This window comes from Lissotriton helveticus (genome assembly GCF_964261635.1).
Source record: "Lissotriton helveticus chromosome 1_1 unlocalized genomic scaffold, aLisHel1.1 SUPER_1_unloc_17, whole genome shotgun sequence".
Classification (NCBI taxonomy): Eukaryota; Metazoa; Chordata; class Amphibia; order Caudata; family Salamandridae; genus Lissotriton; species Lissotriton helveticus.
In genome coordinates, this window is record NW_027611656.1 from 334,847 (window position 1) to 355,814 (window position 20,968).

Below are 20,968 nucleotides of genomic sequence, written 5' to 3' on the forward strand. Positions count from 1 at the left end.
ACCAGCAGCAGAGTCACCAAAATGTTGGGTCCTTCAACATAAGGCTGTAGTGCAGGAGCACAGATAATACTTTGTTTGATGCAATCAAAACTTTGTTGACATACTGCAGACCATTCAAATTCTACATTCTTTTAACAATTGCCTAAAGCATTCAGTCAGGTCTACAAATTATGTAATAAACTTTGCACAGAAACCATAGCGACCTAAAAAAATACCCGAGTTGCTCCGTATTAGTTGGATTTGGTGCATTTACAATAATATCAACAATGCTCGGTTAGGGTTGAACCCCATCAGATGTCAACACATGGCCTAGGCACTCAACTTAATTTACTCCAAAGATACATTTGTCTTCTCTAATAATAACCCCACTGGACAACACTCTTTCAACATATTTGTCATGCACTTCTTTCGTATTAGCAAATATCAAGATGTCATCCAAAAATATTACTACATTTGAGATGTTCTCGAACATTTTGAAACTCAGAAGCAGTGGAGACCAGCTCAAACAGCATGTGACAAAACTGGAACACACCATCAGGAAGGGACGAAGACAGTAAGATGCCGAGATTGTTCATTCAATACCACCTGATGATATGCTGCTACAAGGTCCAGTTTTTAAAAACATTTAGACTGATCTACAGCAATATTCAAGGCTTCAATGTGCAGAAGAGCATTTCCCACCCAAATCGCACTGTTCAGGGATATGATCCATGGTACACCACAGTCATAACAGCTTTATGCCGACCAGGGGCTTATGACATTGTATTAGAAGGTTAAATATGGAATTGGCTGTTCTGGGTTCCATCCCCAATCCCACGGCTTTAATGCAATTTGACTTGGAAAAGGTCTTTGACTCAGTCGAAAGGTCCTTCTTGCAAGCTATTCTGGAGAGAATGGACTTCAGCCCTACCTTCTGTGCTTAAGTGAAGCTGCTATATACTGAATCCTGGTCCAGAGTCTGTGTCAATGGTATTCTATCTCAACAGTTTGTTGTTATCAGTTGGGGCACCCATCAGGGCGGTCTCCTCTCCCTTCTCCTATTTGCCCTCGTCATAGAAGCCCTGGCTAAATTAATCAGAAAGGATGCCCAAGTTTGGGGGGGCTTAGGTGGGGTGGAGACCTGAAGGAATGAATCTCTCTGTAGGTGGACGGTGTCCTACTAAATATCCAACGCCCAACCCAATTTATTCCACGGTCGATGCATATGCTGGAGATATATGACGAGGTGGGTGGCCTGAAAGTAAACTCGGGCAAGTCGGCTCTTATCTCATTAGTGGGCGCTCCCCTGGAATTGCCTACAATATCTAAGACAATTAGACCTGTATCATTTAAATACCTAGGTTTGCATACAATCAAGGAACATGGGTGCCTGCTGGGAATGCAAAAGGGACTTTCGGTGAGAAGGAGCACCCTCCCCCTCATTATGTTGGTGTGTTTAACCCATTTCAAAATGGTGGCACTTCCACCACTGCTCTATTTCCTGCAAAACTACCCTTCTAACGTTCCCCACATGTTGGTTCACGGAAGTGCAGGCCAGCATCAATACCTATGTGGGTCTCTCACAGGAATTGCATACAGTCACCTAAAGACAGAGCTATGGGGGCAGTGGATCCGAAACTAAACTACTGGGTGGTTCAGATGCTCCCCATTAATGAGTGGATATTTGGAGATCGGAAAGACCCGACCACGAAACTTAAATGTACAGCTCTTACCGGGAGCACCCCATAGTCCTGTACAGGGAGACACTTCTGCCAGACCTGCCAGCACTTACGGCTATCCCTATTGTCAGTAGGAGAGAGACAGTGCCTTGGGTGGGTTGGCACAAGGCATTCACAAAGGAGAAACCGCTATGGAGGAGTATATTTCCGGCCATAACAGTGGGGCTACAAGGTTTCGCGAAATGGGATAGACTAGGGATCTCCAACCTAGGTGACATTTGGCGGACAGACCATATGATGCCAAATGAACAAATGATGGCTGAACGCGAGCTGCATAAATCACGATTGTTTCTCTATCTACAGCTTCGGCATGTGCTGGATAACTACAGACCACATGCCAAGGCACTCCAGGACTTTAGCACCTTAAAAGGCAGACTAACAATGAGGTTAAGGGCAATTCCTGCTAATACAGGACTTTGGGATGTAATATCTCGCACTCATTAACCAGATTAAGAGAGCAATGGGAGGTTGACGAGAGGCTCCAGGAGTAAGAAGAGTGAAAGGAGGCAAAAATGGTGGTGCAAGAACTAATGAGTGTAGCCCACTTGAGACTAATTCAATTTAAGTACTTCCAAAGAATACACTATGTCCAGGGGTGTGGAATTGTTTAAAAAATGTACTTGTCCAGTGGACAAAATTATGCAGAAAACTACTTGTCCTGCGAAGAAATCTACTTGTCTTACCTATTCCCTAAATCAATTAAACTGACCGCCAAAAGTGTAAGCTTGGTCTTAAAGAGTGCATTTTAGACATCGTAGTGCTTGAAGCATTGAAGCTGCCTCTTGGGAGAACAATGTCAATAAAGAGGGAGCATACAGGAATCAGAAATTACACTTTACCCGGTGTACGCTATACTGGTACGTTTTCTGTTCAAGATATTAACAATGAATATAAAAGACTGTCACAAATCAGCTAGAACTAAACCGGTATCTACAAAACATCTGAGACCCACGCAGAAGTCAGAGGAAGATATGAATATGATCTGCGACAGTGTCTATATGTGAACCATGACTTTTCTAGCTCTCCTAGGAAGGGCAGGAGACAACTTCCTTTTTTAGGGGATGGTTCTATCTCAGCCCACATAGATGAAAGAATCATCTGTCAAAACGTGTGAGCTTTTAACTTGTACAAATTGGGCACTGTGAGATGATGTTACATAATGGCAAGATTGAAAACTCCTGCAGCCAGTTTGGGGTGGAGGCACATTTAGGCCTGTGCTTTAGAAATTATCTCAACATTACCAAAGGGAAAACAGACAGTTCTAGAAGTATTTTTGAGGTGTGCATGAGATCACATTGCGATACTGGTTGGCTGGACAGTAATATCTTCAACAAGCTCAAGATCCAATTTATGTTAAAGAGAATTATTAAAGAGCATCATGCACTCTTACATGAGATTGCAGACTGACAATCAAGAGGTCTTAAGTAGAGGCCAGAGGCTAACTGTCCTGCATCTGCTAGTTATATGGAATGGGCACAAGGAAAGTTCATGTTCTAAATCTAAAATAACATGTCAGTGGATGATATCGAGACCAAGGAAGTACCATTGCTTCGCTTCTAGATATTGTTAGTTTCGACAACCTAAGGTACAAGCTGCAGAAATTTGAGCAAAAGTAAGTTGATACATGTATACTGAGACAGTGATTAACCGATGTGACTGAAACCTTAATGTTCCCTTTGGATGGTGGCATGCTTCTGCAGCAGACTTAGGACAGAAATGTAATCAGGAGAAAAGCTGAGGTGTTAGGCTTTATAGACAACACAGAGCTGCTTTCAGTAGGACACGAACAGAAGTGGTTAGTACTTGCTGAAACAGCAATTTTCCAGTCAGGACAGTCTGTCCTCAAATAATGATTGTATGACAGAGTATTGTTGACAAAGATATAGAGTTCTAAAGATATTTTACAAAAATATTGCTCCATTGGGTCCATATTATGCAGATCACTCTCTGTGGGGCAGAGAGATGAAGGTTGCTTACTTTTTGCTTCCATGAGGCAAAGTCTTGGAATTCCTATTTCAGAGAAATGCCAGTTACATTTGTCAATCGATATAGTGGATTCTGGTTTGATCTGCTAGTAAAGATCATTTATGCATTGTTATCGGCCCCAAGGGTGTTGCTAATCTGGAACCGGAAATACTTGTGTTTTTTAATGAAGTACACTGTGGTATAAGCAGACGTCCAGGGAGAAACATGAATAAGGTGACTGGCAGGACAAATCTAGCAAAGAAAGAACTCGAAGGCCTGATGACAAAAGCCAGAAGAATTAACTTATTTGTTTTTCAAAACTTTTCCCATCTTTTCATATGGAGGCTTGAGAGTACTCTAGCACATTGTGTGAGCATTTTGAAAAGGCTTGGGTGCAGACACAGAGGAGTTTGACCAGAAACAACAACGTATGAATAGTTTTTACTTTGTGCTATCCAGATGTGCTCAACCATCATTTTGTCCCAGAAAGCCATCTCACAAGTCTGCAGTTAGACAGAAAGGAATGTTAGGGTATGGGATAGGGTTAAAAATCAATGTTAACTTAAAGAAAGGGTGACATAGTTAGGTGTTAGAAAGACAACATAAAAAGTCAGAGATAGATGGGAAGAGTGAAGATTTAAGGACATTTTTTTCAAAAGAAGAAAAAGGAATGGAAAATAGGATGTACATAATGAACTTACAGTAAACGTGACAGTCACCGTGGTCATGAGGTTAATATGGAGGTGGCTGCGGCAGTATTCAGCCTCCAAAAATTGATAACGTCCCCATTATGTGATTAATACTTCACAAATCCGTAGGGGTCTCCCTTAGGATAGCAGCCAGAGAACAAGTCAATACAGGCTACTGAGGCAAGTGTTGCATCGGTGCACTGTACACAAGAAGTTTAAAAGGAAGCACCTGTCAGTATCCTCTAGGTATAACATGTTTTAGGCTTGCCCCGTCACCAGAACATGGGAAACCCTTCCATCACATGTATGACAGAGGTAACAACATTTACAAACATTCACATCAGTATTGCATAGGCTCTCGAGATGGAACAGGTGTTACAGTGGGAGTCGGTGATGACCAAGAGGTTATATGGAGATCCAGTGATGAATCGGGGGTGTGCAGGGTGAGTTACAGAGGGAAGCAGTGATGTCCTGCGGGAGGAGTTACACATGGTGGCAGTGATGTAACGGGGTGGGCAGGAGGAAGAGGGAGTTGCAGAGGAAGACAGTTATGCCCTTAGGCTGGGATTAAAGTGGGAACCACTGATGGCCCATTAGTTCACCGCTAAAGATGGGAGAGGTCTTAAAGAAAGAACCACTCATGGTTTCAGGGGTGGAAATACAACAAAGCTCGGGTTGTGCTGATTTTTAAAGAAGAGAGATGGTTTGGTGTTTAACAGAAAAGGGAAATGAGAAAGACAGGGAACTAAATGGATGGTAGAGGGCAGAAAGAGAAGGGAGGGCAGCATGGCATGGAAATGGAGGGATAGTGGTTTTACCCTGGTAGTTTGAGAGCAAAGGAAGGCAGCAAAAGTTGGCTAAAGATGTATAAGGATCTAGATAAAAAGCAAGAAAAGAAAGGGGACTTTGATTGGGTAATAAATACAGCATGGGGGCAAGACTGGGTCACCGTGGGAAACTGGACCAATGGCAGAGACTTTAGACACAGCAAGGGAAAAGAGATGAGTTGAACAAGGAATTCGAAAAATGACTGCAAACAGTAGAAGGAAAGGGTGGCTGACATAGCTTGAGGTGGTTGGGGGGTTAAGTAGCAAGTAAAGGAGGTTTTATAGTTGGTACTTTAGTAATTTATGCCAGCTGGCACAGGGCATATGTACACATTCAATTGCTTCTACTACCTCTCCTGAGAGGTTAGCAAAGTTAGCTGTTTCTGCTTTAAGCAACTTCTAACTGGAACTTTTCCATGTAGTGTATTTACTTGTTTTTCATGTGATTACTTTCCAGCAGAAAAAAAGCGCTTCCTGACTGCCTGGGAGTAAAAACCTTGGATCTGTGGTGGCATTTCATGATCAGCTTCATTGGAAGATGTAGCTGTGAAAGAGAATCCGGGGCTCTTGAGGCAGATTTCTTTGGAATCACTTACATTACCTTCTCAACCCAGTTTACTTTCCTATCTATTTTGAAGAAGCTTGTTTCTGTGCACTGCATAAACGCACTGTCCTGCTGTACATGCTGCTTTAACTATTTACCCCCCCCCCAGTACATTTGAAGTACATTTCTGCCTTATGTAGGCACACAATGCACCAGGCTCTTATGGAAATGTGGCTTAATTATCGGCTGCCACGGGAGGGCGCGGAGCCTCTAATCACAACTACTTAGCCACATTGTGTGATCCTGGGCAAGTGTTACATTTTCATGGTCCTCCTGTCCTAATCTTCCAGGATTGGTTGTGCTTCGATCAGGGTTAACCCCTTGTACTAAGCGCTACCTTAAACAACTATATCTTTCTAAACAGCATAGGAGCCAGTGGTTTGACCAGAATTTTGTTAGTGTTTGCAGGGGCAGCAAGGTCAAAAAGAGCTTTCTGAGACTTGTTTGCTATAAATGAGATAAAATGTGTGATATTGGGAGGCCTGTGGGCATGACTGTGTTCAGTGAGACTAGAGCTTTAGTCCCTGTGAGGGTCTGAGGTCACCTATCCCGCAACAGGTATTGTAAATGGATGCCTTTTGTCCTGGCAATAGAAGGGATCACCCATAGTTTAGCGCCCCAGTGCTTCCCTAAAGTCATTCTTACTGCTGCACACAAAAGCATGTTAAGTCCCTGATAATTTTATGTGCAAGGTTTTGGTAACGTTTTTTAATTGAAATTAAGGCTCGAAATGCACTGGCAAGAGGCAGGACCAGATAAACTACGAGGAAAGAAAAAAAGCATAGTGCAGGCACCGGGTGAAATGTGAGGCTCATGGAAACGGAAGTACTGGCCGGAGTTTTTATGTACACCCTAGTTGAAACAGGAGAGCCCCAGGGACGCGGAGCAGGGGCTGGGAGGTGAGGCCAGTGGGGTGCACTGGCACCAAATAAGTGAAGAGGGAAAGCAATGTGCGAAGGGAGGGGCCCGTGAATTACTTCACTGCTGGAGGCAAATGCGAGTGAGTGGGGAGCGACCTGGGGGCTGTATCTGACAGGCCATGGGGCAGCACATTAGAAGGGTGAACAGAGAGCCCATGTGAGAGTATGGTCCGCCAGGCTCTTTCTCGCCAATGCTGTGGCTGTTCTCGGACTTCAGAAGCTGCATCATGTTTCCCTCTTGCTCTAAGGATTGAAAGAGCCAGAAGAGGAGCCCGGAAGCCGCATGAAAGCTTCGTGGAGAAAGACAAAAACCTCTTAGCTGACCGCGCTGTGCAATTTCTGTATGAACCTGCCAATTTCAACTTAATCAAGCGGCCGACTTGGGAGCTGGGGAACCAGGTTCGGTTCTCAGTCTTTGTTCAACATCCTGGGAGTCCGGGCAAAACTTTAATCTCCCCGTGCCTACAGAAATAAAATAGGCATCCTTGTGTAATGTAACTGGCTCTCATATAAAGCACTTTGTTTCAGTCAGGTGTCTCGATTTACTATAGTGCACGGTCTACTTGTCCTTCAGACAAAACAGACATTAAAACTTCTTGCTCTTGCAAGAAATCTAGATGTCTCGGGCGTCGGGCGATACAAATTCCCCTTCCCTGTATGTCACAGTGAGGTTCTGGAAAATGACAGGGCAGCGGTCCCGAGTGCCTCCACTCCAGTAGTGCTAGTGGCACTCAGATACATGCGGTGTTGGAATGTCGAATGATTCAGCGATACTGGGATACAATATTCCAGGCACTGGAGGTGGTGATTGAATTCATGATGGACAGCGACCAGAAACTGACAATCTTGGGAGCAACCAGAAACTGACAATCTTGGGAGTGCTTCCAGGGTGGACGGAAACTGGGTCACAAATGACTGATTGGGTGCATTCTGGCTAAGTGTGACATCGCAGGCTACAGGCGATCCAGCGAGGTCCCCCGTTGGTGAAATGGTAAAGGTGAAAGATTTCTGCTCGCTGGCAGAAGAGGAAGTAAATAGGTCTAGAGGCTGCCCTAAAAAAATAGAACAACATCTGGGGGCAATGGAGGGAGCAATACAACATTTCTTGACTGACGTAAGTGTAGAGCAGTCCAATAGGAGGAGAGGAACGACCATTCACTTGAGGCAGGGGAGAGAGGCCAATGGCGGTTAGCACATCTATTCACTATGGAACAGACAGGGAGCCTGTGTGGACATTCGAGGACCCAGAGCATTAAGCAAATACTGCAACTGGGGCCGGTCTCCCACAAACAGGGAAAGCCAACAGTTAACGCTATAGAGTCATACCATTGCACCCAATGAGAGGGCCCAAACATGGTGACCTGACCACTGGATAGGTGTGAGAGAACGCACCCCACTCCCCCCAGCTCAACCTACAACTGAGGCACCAGAGCATTACGAACAACGCTATGCAAACAACGCTGCGAGGTATGACTCTCATCGAGGGCCCATCTTCAGACACCTTGAGTGGAGGTTATACCAGTGAGAGTCAATCAGCAAAACATGAGCGAGATAGAGAAGGAAACTGAGGACTTGGTCACATCCTTAAGGGCTGAGACCACTACCCTGAAGCAACAGGTCAAAGAACTGCACACAACTATAGAGGTCCTGGGGCGAAACTTGAAGACTTTGAGGATCGCTCAAGATGAAATAAGATTCGCTTGCTACTGGTCCCGGAGACAGCAAAGGGTCCAGCAGCTGATGTCATTGTTGAGAGCATTATTCTAAAGTTGTTACAACCCAGAGGCCTATCCAACTACTTCTTTGTTGAGTGGGCCCATAGGATCCCTGGTGCCCCAACCAAACCGGGAGTGCCCCCGTTCATGATAATCGACTGCATCTTGAACTTCAGAGATTGGGACTTCATTCTTCAGGCAGGGTGCTGGGCTCCACCGGTCAAATTTGAAAAACACAGTCATTTGTTTTTACCCTACACTTTACCCTCAGAGTCTAAAGACTTGGCTGCAACTTTGCAGAGGTGAAACCGGTTCTACGGAAGTGAGATGTTAATTCCAGCACAGCTCAAACTGGTAGCAGAAGAAAAATCCTGGCACTTTGTGCCCCTAGAGATGGTTTGGGAGTGGCTCGAGGGCAGGAGACCGTCCGAAGGTGCACGACCGAAGAACAACTCCAGACGACAGCAAAATGAACTTACCACCATAGACCGCAGAACGGAAAGCAACATTGCGTGCAGCAAAAGTTGGTAGATGCAACCACCCTAAAACCAGGAGATGGCGCCTCTGAGAGTGCAGTGGAACAGGTTTGACGGAGTCGGTTGACACTGATTACAATGCAGGCTATTCCCACAACAGTTTAGCAATAACACAAACAGCTCTTTGTGACTCAAACCAGCCCCATTTAGAACGCTGCAGCAGTCAATAAACAGATGCCAGTCCCATTTCACTTCTGATAAGGTAAGTAATTTCAGAGGGAAGGGCGGGTGGAGCACCTGCTAGTGGGAACCAATGTCTTCTATTGTTTAAGTAGTGGTTATGGGCGACAGGCAATGTTAGGGGGGTGGGCAGTTCCAAGTCCGCTATGCAGGGAGGCAGAGAGAGTTTCTGGGTTTTACTGTGTTTATTAGTTTTCTCCTATGATTTGCAATGGGAGAACATTGGGGTTTTAAGGCAATGACATCACATTTTGACACAAACGCACACTTGGTTCCCCTGCCCAATTCCTCGGGCCAGCCCAGGGCCCTGCAGGGCAGCAGCCATCGCCGCCTTGTCCACACACCCAGGTAGAGGGAAGGGTAGATAAACCAGATACGTGTTATAGTGCAATACCGCAAGTGGCAGGCCCTGGTGTGGACATTCTCCTGGTCTCACCTGAAGTGCAGCACTTACAAAGCTCTTGATAGAGGGGGTTATAAATTAGTGGCTAATTCTGCTTACACCACAGGCTCCAGAAGGGTTGAGATTCTGATAAGAAAGTTGCTCCCATTTATCGTGCAAGGGGTCAGGCCGGATACCCATGGGCGGTATGTGGCACTCACTAGAGACGAGAGGGGCAGACGATTAACATATACTCGGACTATGTCCCACTACGCCTCCATGGCGCTTCGCTCCTTGATTTGGGTGCCTTCTGCTCTGACTACTGGACGGCATATTGATTATGGGGGATGGGGTGACTTCATTCTGACAGTGTGTGAGGAACACGATCAACAGCCACCCAGACAGGTAAGTTCCCCCGCCACCTGCTCTTTGACTTCCTTTCAGCCCTAGGGTTGACCGACATTCGAAGCGCACACACAATCCCAGGGAACAGCAGTTCTCATTCCACTTGGGGCACACAGCAGTCTCTCCCGTATAGACTATTTTTTGACCTTGACACAACATCTCCAATGTTTCTCAGAGGTCCGTCATCTGGCAAGAGAAATTACAGATCATTCCCCCGTATGGGCGATATTCGGCCTGGGTGGAAACACTGCAAGGCGAGCCATATCAATTAACCCCAAGTATCTTAAACTACCCCAGATCAGAAAGGTTGATAGATGCCACTAAGCATTACTTTACTGAAAATGGGACATCAGTAGACTCCTCTCAGACCCTCTAGGAGGCGTATAGGGCGGTGATTAGGGAACAGGCCTTCTCCCTCATAGCAGGACACGAAAGGAAAAGAGGCCCAGCTTGAATTGCTGGAACATGAAATTCACACGCCAAAGAGGGACTTGGTTGTACAGGACAGTAGTGACACTAAACACACACTCCTTATGATTCCAAGGGAATACAGAGATGTGGCTACTGATGCCCCCGAATGAGTCATAGGACCTCACAGAATTTACATGAGTCAGTAACAAAGTGGGCAAACTGTTGGCCTGGTTAGATAGGAGGGAATAGACGGGCCGCTGGGTACTGGAGGTGAGGACACCGGAGGATACCTTAGTAAAAGTGGAAAAAGTGTGGTAGCACAGTTGGCGCCTATTACACCCAGTTATACTCCCCTGCGGTGATAACCACAGAGGAGGAATCCTGAGATCTACTAGCCAACATCCATCTGCCAAGTTTCCCCACTTCAGATCGCGATCGCCGTGAGGAAGAAATAATGGAGGATGAAACTGCAAAAGCCATATGGGATTTGTCATCGGGCGAAGACGTAGGCCTTGACGGGATACCAATCGAGTTGTATAAACAAATCTATGACGTTACAACGCAAACAATTCCAACGCATGCCTTTACAAAGCGGGTTTTACATCACAGCTATCTTTACAAAGCATGCCATTACAATGCATTTGTATAAACTGCCTTCACAACGCATTCCATTACAACGCATAGCATTACAACGCATAATACTTTTAGGGTAACAGTAGGAAAAGTGTTGGATAGTGTAGGGGTAAAATTACTATTCCAACTCCAGTGAGTGCAACAGTAGGGTAAGTGTTGAATAGTGTAGGGGTAAAAATTACTATTCCCACTCCAGTGAGTGCAACAGTAGGGTAAGTGTTGGATAGTGTAGAGGTAAAAATTACTATTCCCACTCCAGTGAGTGCAACAGTAGGGTAAGTGTTGGATAGTGTAGGGGAAAAAATTACTATTCCCACGTACCCCCAAACCCACCCTAAAACAAAAAAAAACTCCATTACTTACCTTATAATGCAATGTAATGGCATGCGATGTAATGGCATGCGTTGTAATGCCATGTGTTGTAATGACATGCGTTGTAGTGACAGGCGTTGTAGTGACATGCGATGTAAATGTAGTTGCGTTGTAACACCCACGTTGTAAAGGTTGCAATGACTGCGTTGTAATGGGTGTTTCCCGTATAAACTGTTGGTTCAGGACATAGTCCCTCGTTTGCTCCAAATGTTCAAGGAGAGCCGCCAACGCGGCTCAGTGCCCAGAGGCCAGAGGCTGGCCACAATAGTGGGCATCTCAAAAGACGGGAACACTTCCGATGACTGGGCCTCAAATAGGCCAATCTTGCTCCTCAACACCAAAGCTAAGATCGTGGTTAAGGTCCTGGCTTCCAGACTCATCAAAATTATTAAGGACCTGGTCTACCCAGACCCGTCGGGCTTTATGCCGTATGGTAGCACCACCCCTAACCTGAGGCGCCTTTATGGCGTGCTGAGCCAAGCGCCCCATATGCAGGAACGTGCACTGATGTTCTCCTTGGATGCCAGAATGGCTTTCGACTCAGTGGAATTGGCCTATATGTTCGAGGTGCTGGCAAGAATCTGATGGGATATATTAGCGACCCCTCTAAGAGTCGCTGGAATTACAGAATGGGGACAGCTTCTTTTTCAAAATAAACTTCTTGAATGGGAAATATTATCACAAAGTACAGATTCTACTCTTTCGAAGTTTAAATATTATCAGTTGCTGAGTTGGAGCAAGACTCTTAAAGAACCTAGAAAAGGTAACATCTCCCTGGAAAGAAAGATGCAGACAAGAAACATATTTTTGAAAGAAACATCCTTTTGGTACTGGGCCCTAATTACAGCTGGGGAGGAAGAATTTACAATACCGGAAAAGATCTGGGGAAAAGACCTGCCGACGCTGGATACAAATAATTTATGGCAAGTATCTATGAACAAATGCTGGTCAATTGTAACGTCTGCTGCTCTCAAAAGAAATCATTTGCTCACTTTACACAGAGCCTATTGGACCCCGAAAAGGTTATCTAAAATGAACATAGCAACAGTGAAGAGTTGTCCGGAATGCGCCCTTCAGTTGGCTGACGACCTACATATGTTCTGGAGATGCCCCAGCCTGGATAAATTCTGGAAAGATGTGGGTATAACCTTAGAAGGGGTACTGGGAAGACACCTACCTGTAAGTATGAACTTAGTTATTTTTGGGATTACTGGTCCAAATGTAATAAGCCCCTTGTCCAGAGCTCAAGAGAATTTAATCTTTATTCTGATACTCCTGGCAAGGAGAGAGATTTGTGTAAAATGGATAAATCCAGCCCCACCGATCCACAGCGAATGGCTGGCATCAATCCTGAAAGTATTTAATCTTGATAAAAATAAGAAGCTTACTTCTAAAAAATTTAAGTTTTGGGACATCTGGGAAGAGTTTCATAAAGGGTGACCATATTGTAGAATATTCTTTGATCTTACCGGTGTAATGTCCAATGATTACGCTTCTGCAACAACACTAAGGAAGGCCTGTGAGAGAAGTCAAAATGGCTAGCTCAATCCATATCCATTACAAGGCTCTTTCTCCAATCAAGTATATGGAAGTATGAGGTTCCCTTTCTCAGAGGTGCCCGAGGTTGAGAGGGGTTTCCTGAAACTCTCCTTACTTTAAAATGTTGCGAAATGAGGACAAAAAAAAAAAAAAGAATCTGCTGGGAGCGACTCTTATATGCTGACCCACTGATACAGGTGAAAGTAAACGGGGGATGTTGCAAGAATTTCAGCTTCAATGTGACGCTCGACAGGGTTGCCCGTTGTCGTTCCTAATCTTCATTCTAGCACTGGAGCCCTTGACTGCAAGGATCAGACAAGAGCCACTGGTCTGCGGTATGCAATGTACCGCCCAATGGGAAAACAGGATATTCCTATATGCGGCTGATGCCCTGCTTTATGTGATAGATCCTGAGAACCCTTCAGACAGAATAATGCAGAACCTTACCACTGCTGGCTGCTATTTAGGATATACGATAAACTGGCGTAAATCTCAAATATATAATCTGCAGAGTTGACTGCCATAATTGCCCTGCGAAATAGTCCCCACAAACTTCTATTATCAGGCTTTATGTGACCACTGACCCGGACTCATTTTTTCCATAACAACCTGTCACCACGATAGAGAGACTGAAGAGGGATGTCCCACACTGGAGGTGTCTCCCACTATCGCTCCCGAGCAGAGCAGCACTTTTTAAGATGATGTCCCTAACTTTTGCCCACTCGAGGTGACAAATGCAAAACAATCCTTGGCATAGCCAATAGGTCTCGCTTTTGGGACCTTATAAGTATTTAGTTATGCAGCACAATATCCTTGATGCAACAACATCAAGGTCCCAAAGGCGAGACGTATTGGCTATGCCAATGCTTGTTAATGTATGTTGAATAACTGTAGTACAATGTAAACAAGCATTGGCAAATGCATTAGGTTTCTCCTATCTGATTAGTAATTTTTTTTAAAGTTTTAGCTTGGTCTGCAATTTAATTTAAAGGAACTTTGAAAAAGCGTTATGACTTGTTTGAGAAAGGTAACGTGTGCAGTTCTATGCAGGGAAGAAAACTAGTTATCAGTGGTGTAAGTTACAAAGAAGAGACCACGAGCAGAAGAATGTGAAACTGCTAAGTGTCTGTATGTCTTGTGTGACGTCATTCATTTCTGGCAGGCTTCACTTTCCCAGATCATTGAGAGTGCACTATGGCGCTGCGGGGACTGTACGGGTCCGATTTGAATGCACTTTCTTTTCTTAAGTCACAAATGTATGGAAACCACTATACAGCCCATTGCCCTGAATGTTTACTCTTAGTGTCCTGAATATGCACCCATGCTGGTTACTCACCCTAGTTGCATAAGATAAAAAAGCAACGACTATGGCTTCGTTGTTTAGAATATTGAAAATGCTTCACTTCTGAAACATTGAGACTGTGAAAGAACTATAAGGAGTCTCTTTGAATTGACATACATAGTGAAGGGTGGTCCTGCTAGATAGAGACCCGTCCCACTTAAAGCCCTGCGTATGACAATATGAAAGAAGCCTGTGGACAGATACAAATACTATTCCTCTGGTGAAAGTACGCATGTTTACCTGCTAATAAACACAAAGCATCATTTCTGAAATGATGAGACTGTGAAAGAACTATAAGGCGTCTCTTCGAATTAACCTACATAGTGAAGGGTGGTCCTGCTAGATAGAGACCCGTCCCACTTAAAGCCCCGCGTATGACAATATAAAAGAAGCCTGTGAACAGATACAAATACTATTCCTCTCGTGAAAGTACGCATGTTTACCTGCTAATGAACACAAAGCATCACTTCTGAAATGATGAGACTGTGAAAGAACTATAAGGAGTCTCTTTGAATTGACACATAGTGAAGGGTGGTCCTGCTAGATATAGACCCGTCCCACTTAAAGCCCTGCGTATGACAATATGAAAGAAGCCTGTGGACAGATACAAATACTATTCCTCTGTAGAAAGTACGCATGTTTACCTGCTAATAAACACAAAGCATCATTTCTGAAATGATGAGACTGTGAAAGAACTATAAGGAGTCTCTTTGAATTGACATAAAGAGTGAAGGGTGGTCCTGCTAGATAGAGACCCGTCCCACTTAAAGCCCTGCATATGACACTATGAAAGAAGCCTGTGAACAGATGCAAATACTATTCCTCTGCAGAAAGCACGCATGTTTACCTGCTAATAAACACAAAGCATAATTTCTTCCCGGGTGCTTACATCACATTAAATGAATGCAAGCCCTGAATCTCTGCTTTAAAGACAGACTTGTCAATGAAACCCATCGCCTTGTAAACTTGTTACGGACACTATGGCTGCGGACCATACTTTCCGTCACCAATCTGAGCTCACGGCCACAAATGCTGCAATCCTACTAGCTTCCCGCCACACCTTGAACCACTGGCTTAATAATCCTCCCTGCCAATAGGCTACTTGCGGTCTCTGTTATATGTGCATGTGTCTACCGAGCGCTTTCTGATTTGGAATAAAACCTTTTCTTCCTACCGGATTGCCTCCTCGGATATCATTTACTTGCGTTTCTCTTAAGCAGAGAACGCACAGGTTTTTGTTGGTTATTCCGGAGCTAAGCGCAGTTGATTTATGACACTATCTACGCTGGAGGGCAGTTTTCCTGTTGCCACAGTTAAACTATTTATTATTTCCCCCAACGAGCCATGCAATGCAGTTTTACTGCGCCCGAAGCGCAGAGGCTTTGAGGAGGAGATCGGATCATCCACAGGACTCCCCGCAGGCGACCTTAGGGTGCCCTTTGCTTACCGGGGGCCGCGCGGGATTAGTGTGGAAATTCCTACTTAAAAACCTGCAACGAGACACAAAACCCATCCTAGAAATGTGCCCACGCCTGACGAAGTCATTACATTGGTGCTATTTATAAGATTAATTTAAAAAGAAGGCAGTGGAAGACAACTTCCCTAAGAGCAGGCTACGTTGGGTATAAATACATCTACAGCAATGCAGCTGAATGAATGAATGAATCTGCCGTCACTGACCCGGAAGAGGAAAGTCCATTTCACCTTTTACCAGCGGAAAAACACAAATTAATAAAACTACCAGAATGTTAGCCCCATAACTCCCAGAGCATTTTGGTATATGCAGTTCAATGTAATGTTTCATGGCATGCGACATTCACCAACAGGGAATAGTCCACTTGGTCTGTGGGTGCCTAATTTTCAACTTTCACTAGCTCCATTTTAGCAACGAGCGCACCCCCATGTTTTGTCCACTGCATTGAACCCACAGCTTCCAGAGGCTCTTGACAAAAAGAGCTCAAAGCTGCAGGTTAGTCAAACCCTAACTGGCCAGAGCTACACATTCTATGTCCATGGGCTCTTGCTTCACTCAATATGTACACATTCTATGTCCATGGGGTCTTGCTTCACTCCATGTGAACACATTCTATGTCCACGGGTTCTTGCTTCACTCCATGTGTACACATTCTATGTCCATGGGCTCCTGCTTCACCCCATGTGTACACATTCTATGTCCATGGGTTCTTTCTTCACTCCATGTGTACACATTCTATGTCCATGGGTTCTTGCTTCACTCCATGTGTACACATTCTATGTCCACGGGTTCTTGCTTCACTCCATGTGTACACATTCTATGTCCATGGGCTCCTGCTTCACTCCATGTGTACACATTCTATGTCCATGGGCTCTTGCTTCACTCCATGTGTACACATTCTATGTCCATGGGCTCTTGCTTCACTCCATGTGTACACATTCTATGTCCATGGGTTCTTGCTTCACTCCATGTGTACACATTCTATGTCCACGGGTTCTTGCTTCACTCCATGTGTACACATTCTATGTCCATGGGCTCTTGCTTCACTCAATGTGTACACATTCTATGTCCATGGGTTCTTGCTTCACTCCATGTGTACACATTCTATGTCCATGGGCTCTTGCTTCACTCAATGTGTACACATTCTATGTCCATGGGCTCCTGCTTCACTCAATGTGTACACATTCTATGTCCATGGGCTCTTGCTTCACTCAATGTGTACACATTCTATGTCCATGGGCTCCTGCTTCACTCCATGTGTACACATTCTATGTACATGGGTTCTTGCTTCACTCCATGTGTACACATTCTATGTCCATGGGTTCTTGCTTCACTCCATGTGTACACATTCTATGTCCATGGGTTCTTGCTTCACTCAATGTGTACACATTCTATGTCCATGGGTTCTTGCTTCACTCCATGTGTACACATTCTATGTCCATGGGTTCTTGCTTCACTCCATGTGTACACATTCTATGTCCATGGGTTTTTGCTTCACTCCATGTGTACCATCACCCGCTTCTAAGTGACCTGGTCTCCAGCTCTACCAAGGCTTACAGAACCACCCCACATCCCTGGGCAAAGAGGTAACCCCAGAAGAACGTTTATATCCCGGGGGACAGTCTCAAAGTCCGTGTTCATCCAATACAGCTATCACACACATTGCTGCCAAGGTTTCAGATTGCAATGTGTGACATTTTCATAATTTCATTGTAATTATGAGTGACATTTCAACATGAATGAGTGAAACTTTATCATGAGCAAAATCATGAGGAAATCTTATAAAAATCAGAAATTACAATCAATTGAGTAATGGGAACCTGTAAAAAGATCTTAAAACTACTACAAAGCACCAGAAATTAAAGGGCACTACCCAGAGACAGACTGCGTGACTGCAGTTTTCAGAAGCATAAGGCAAGCAGGCACTGCAGCTGCTCAGACGATCTAATTGATTTGATCATTCATGACAGCATGGTAGCCTAAAAAACAAAGTTCATAGCATAGCAAGTGCAATTTGGAGATTATACCATAAAGCAGGCTTCTCCAAGACCGGCCAAACTGAATGACAAACTAACTTTGGTTTTCATTTCTGTTCGAGGACTGACTAAAGAACATGCTGAACATTTGACACAGCAGACAACATCCCACATGCATACATTTAACACAGCAGACACCATCCCACATTCATATATTTAACACAGCAGACACCATCCCAATGCATACATTTGACACAGCAGACACCATCTCATATGCATACATTTGGCACAGCGGACACCATCCCACATGCATACATTCGACCCAGCAGACACCATCCCACATGCATACATTCGACCCAGCAGACACCATCCCACATGCATACATTTAACACAGCAGACACCATCCCACATGCATACATTTGGCACAGCGGACACCATCCCACATGCATACATTCGACCCAGCAGACACCATTCCACAGGCATACATTTAACACAGCAGACACCATCTCACATGCATACATTTAACACAGCAGACACCATCCCACATTCATACATTTAACACAGCAGACACCATCCCAATGCATACATTTGACACAGCAAACACCATCTCATATGCATACATTTAACACAGCAGACACCATCCCACATGCATACATTTAACACAGCAGACACCACCCCACATGCATACATTTGGCACAGCGGACACCATCCCACATGCATACATTCGACCCAGCAGACACCATCCCACATGCATACATTCGACCCAGCAGACACCATCCCACATGCATACATTTAACACAGCAGACACCATCCCACATGCATACATTTGGCACAGCGGACACCATCCCACATGCATACATTTCACACAGCACACACCATCCCACATGCATACATTCGACCCAGCACACACCATCCCACATGCATACATTCGACCCAGCAGACACCATTCCACAGGCATACATTTAACACAGCAGACACCATCTCACATGCATACATTTAACACAGCAGACACCATCCCACATGCATACATTTGGCACAGCAGACACCATCCCACATGCATACATTTAACACAGCAGACACCATCCCACATGCATACATTTGGCACAGCGGACACCATCCCACATGCATACATTTAACACAGCAGACACCATCCCGCATGCATACATTTGACACAGCAGACGCCATCCCACATGCATACATTTGACACAGCAGACACCATCCCACATGCATACATTCGACCCAGCAGACACCATCCCACATGCATACATTTGACCCAGCAGACACCATCCCACATGCATACATTTAACGCAGCAGACACCATCCCACATGCATACATTTGACACAACAGACACCATCCCACATGCATACATTCGACACAGCAGACACCATCCCACATGCATACATTTGCTACGGTGCCACTTTCAGGGCTGGGACCCAAGGGCCCCTTCTACTCTGTCGGTAGGGAGGGTGTTGTCATACCCTTGCCCTTAACGTCCGTAGATACCATATTTAAACGACCATATAAATATATCTAGGTTGGCAGCCGGCAGCTTTTGTGTTTGGCAAAGACTGTATACAGTCTTTTCTCACCCACATTGGTCCCTTGCCCACTCGGGCCAATCCATAACACGCGGTATATCAGGTTGGAGACACGTGTAGACGTCGCTTGCGCGGGTAAGTTTAAAACTCGGCATCACAATATTAAAACCTGTTTTATTTCAATGGTATGATTTTACCGTAATGAGAGTTAACATTCGAAGATACTATATCCAAGCAACAGTATAAACGTGTTTAGACTGGCAGCCGGTAACCTTTGTGTTTGGTAAAGACTGTATTCAGTCTTTTCTCACCCACATGGGTCCCTTGGCCACTCGGGCCAAACCGTAGCATTTCAGGCATTAACAATTGCCTATACTAATTTCTAGTATGTCTACTAAGCGATATTTGACCGAGGGTTGAATCTAATTCAGCCGCAAAATAACATATAGATATAGAGGCTCTCTTGGTTACGAGGGATATTCAAGTTCCTTTTCCCTCTAGTTCAGCGTTGATAGGGACACTTCGATTGTTTTCTCGATATTGGTAATGGCTGTATGATATACTCAGGCCAAACTAAGAAACACAAACACATAGTTTATTACCATCGACTACAGCGTGATATCTTTGGGTAGTCACAGATCAGTGGGTCACTTTGTATCAATAAGGTGGAGGCTGAGGATGCGCAAAGAGTGGTCTCGCATTTTGTTTATATTGTAGTGGTCCATGATATCATAACAAGGGACAACAGCCATCCATCTACTGTAGAAGCATCTCTGATAAGGGACTGATTTTTAAGCGCACACAGGTAAAGAGTATAGGCTCCTAGATATCAATATTGAGTACACCATGCTTTTCGGTCCACCACATAGATACCCCTTGATTTATCTTTGTAATGTGCAGTGCACCGCAGACAGAGAATATAGGGATAAAAGGTCATCACCTGTGGACACAGGTAAGGACTCTTAGATACAAATATTAAGAAAGTGAAGTACTGTGTGCTTATCTCCATAGTTGTCTTCTTACTTATCCCTTGTGTGTGTAGTTTCCACATTCACCAAGGCCTTCAACATTAGGGCTCAATCCCGCATATTTCAGGTGCTTTTTGTGTATGTCTTGTCACATCTAGTGATCTATTTGAACAGGAAAGGCAGAAAATGCAGAAGAGAGATCATGACACATAAAGTGCCCACGCGTCCATCTCTCTCTCCTGACCCCTGGATCATCTAGAGCCGGGCCTCTGTTCTTTCTGAGATCATGACACATAAAGTGCAGAGGCGTCCATCTCTCTCTCCAGACCCCTGGATCATGCTAGAGCCGGGCCTCTGTTCTTTCTGAGATCATGACACATAAAGTGCAGAGGCGTCCATCTCTCTCTCCAGACCCCTGGATCATGCTAGAGCCGGGCCTCTGTTCTTTCTGAGATCATGACACATAAAGTGCAGAGGCGTCCATCTCTCTCTCCAGACCCCTGGATCATGCTAGAGCCGGGCCTCTGTTCTTTCTGAGATCATGACACATAAAGTGCAGAGGCGTCCATCTCTCTCTCCAGACCCCTGGATCATGCTAGAGCCGGGCCTCTGTTCTTTCTGAGATCATGACACATAAAGTGCAGAGGCGTCCATCTCTCTCTCCAGACCCCTGGATCATGCTAGAGCCGGGCCTCTGTTCTTTCTGAGATCATGACACATAAAGTGCAGAGGCGTCCATCTCTCTCTCCAGACCCCTGGATCATGCTAGAGCC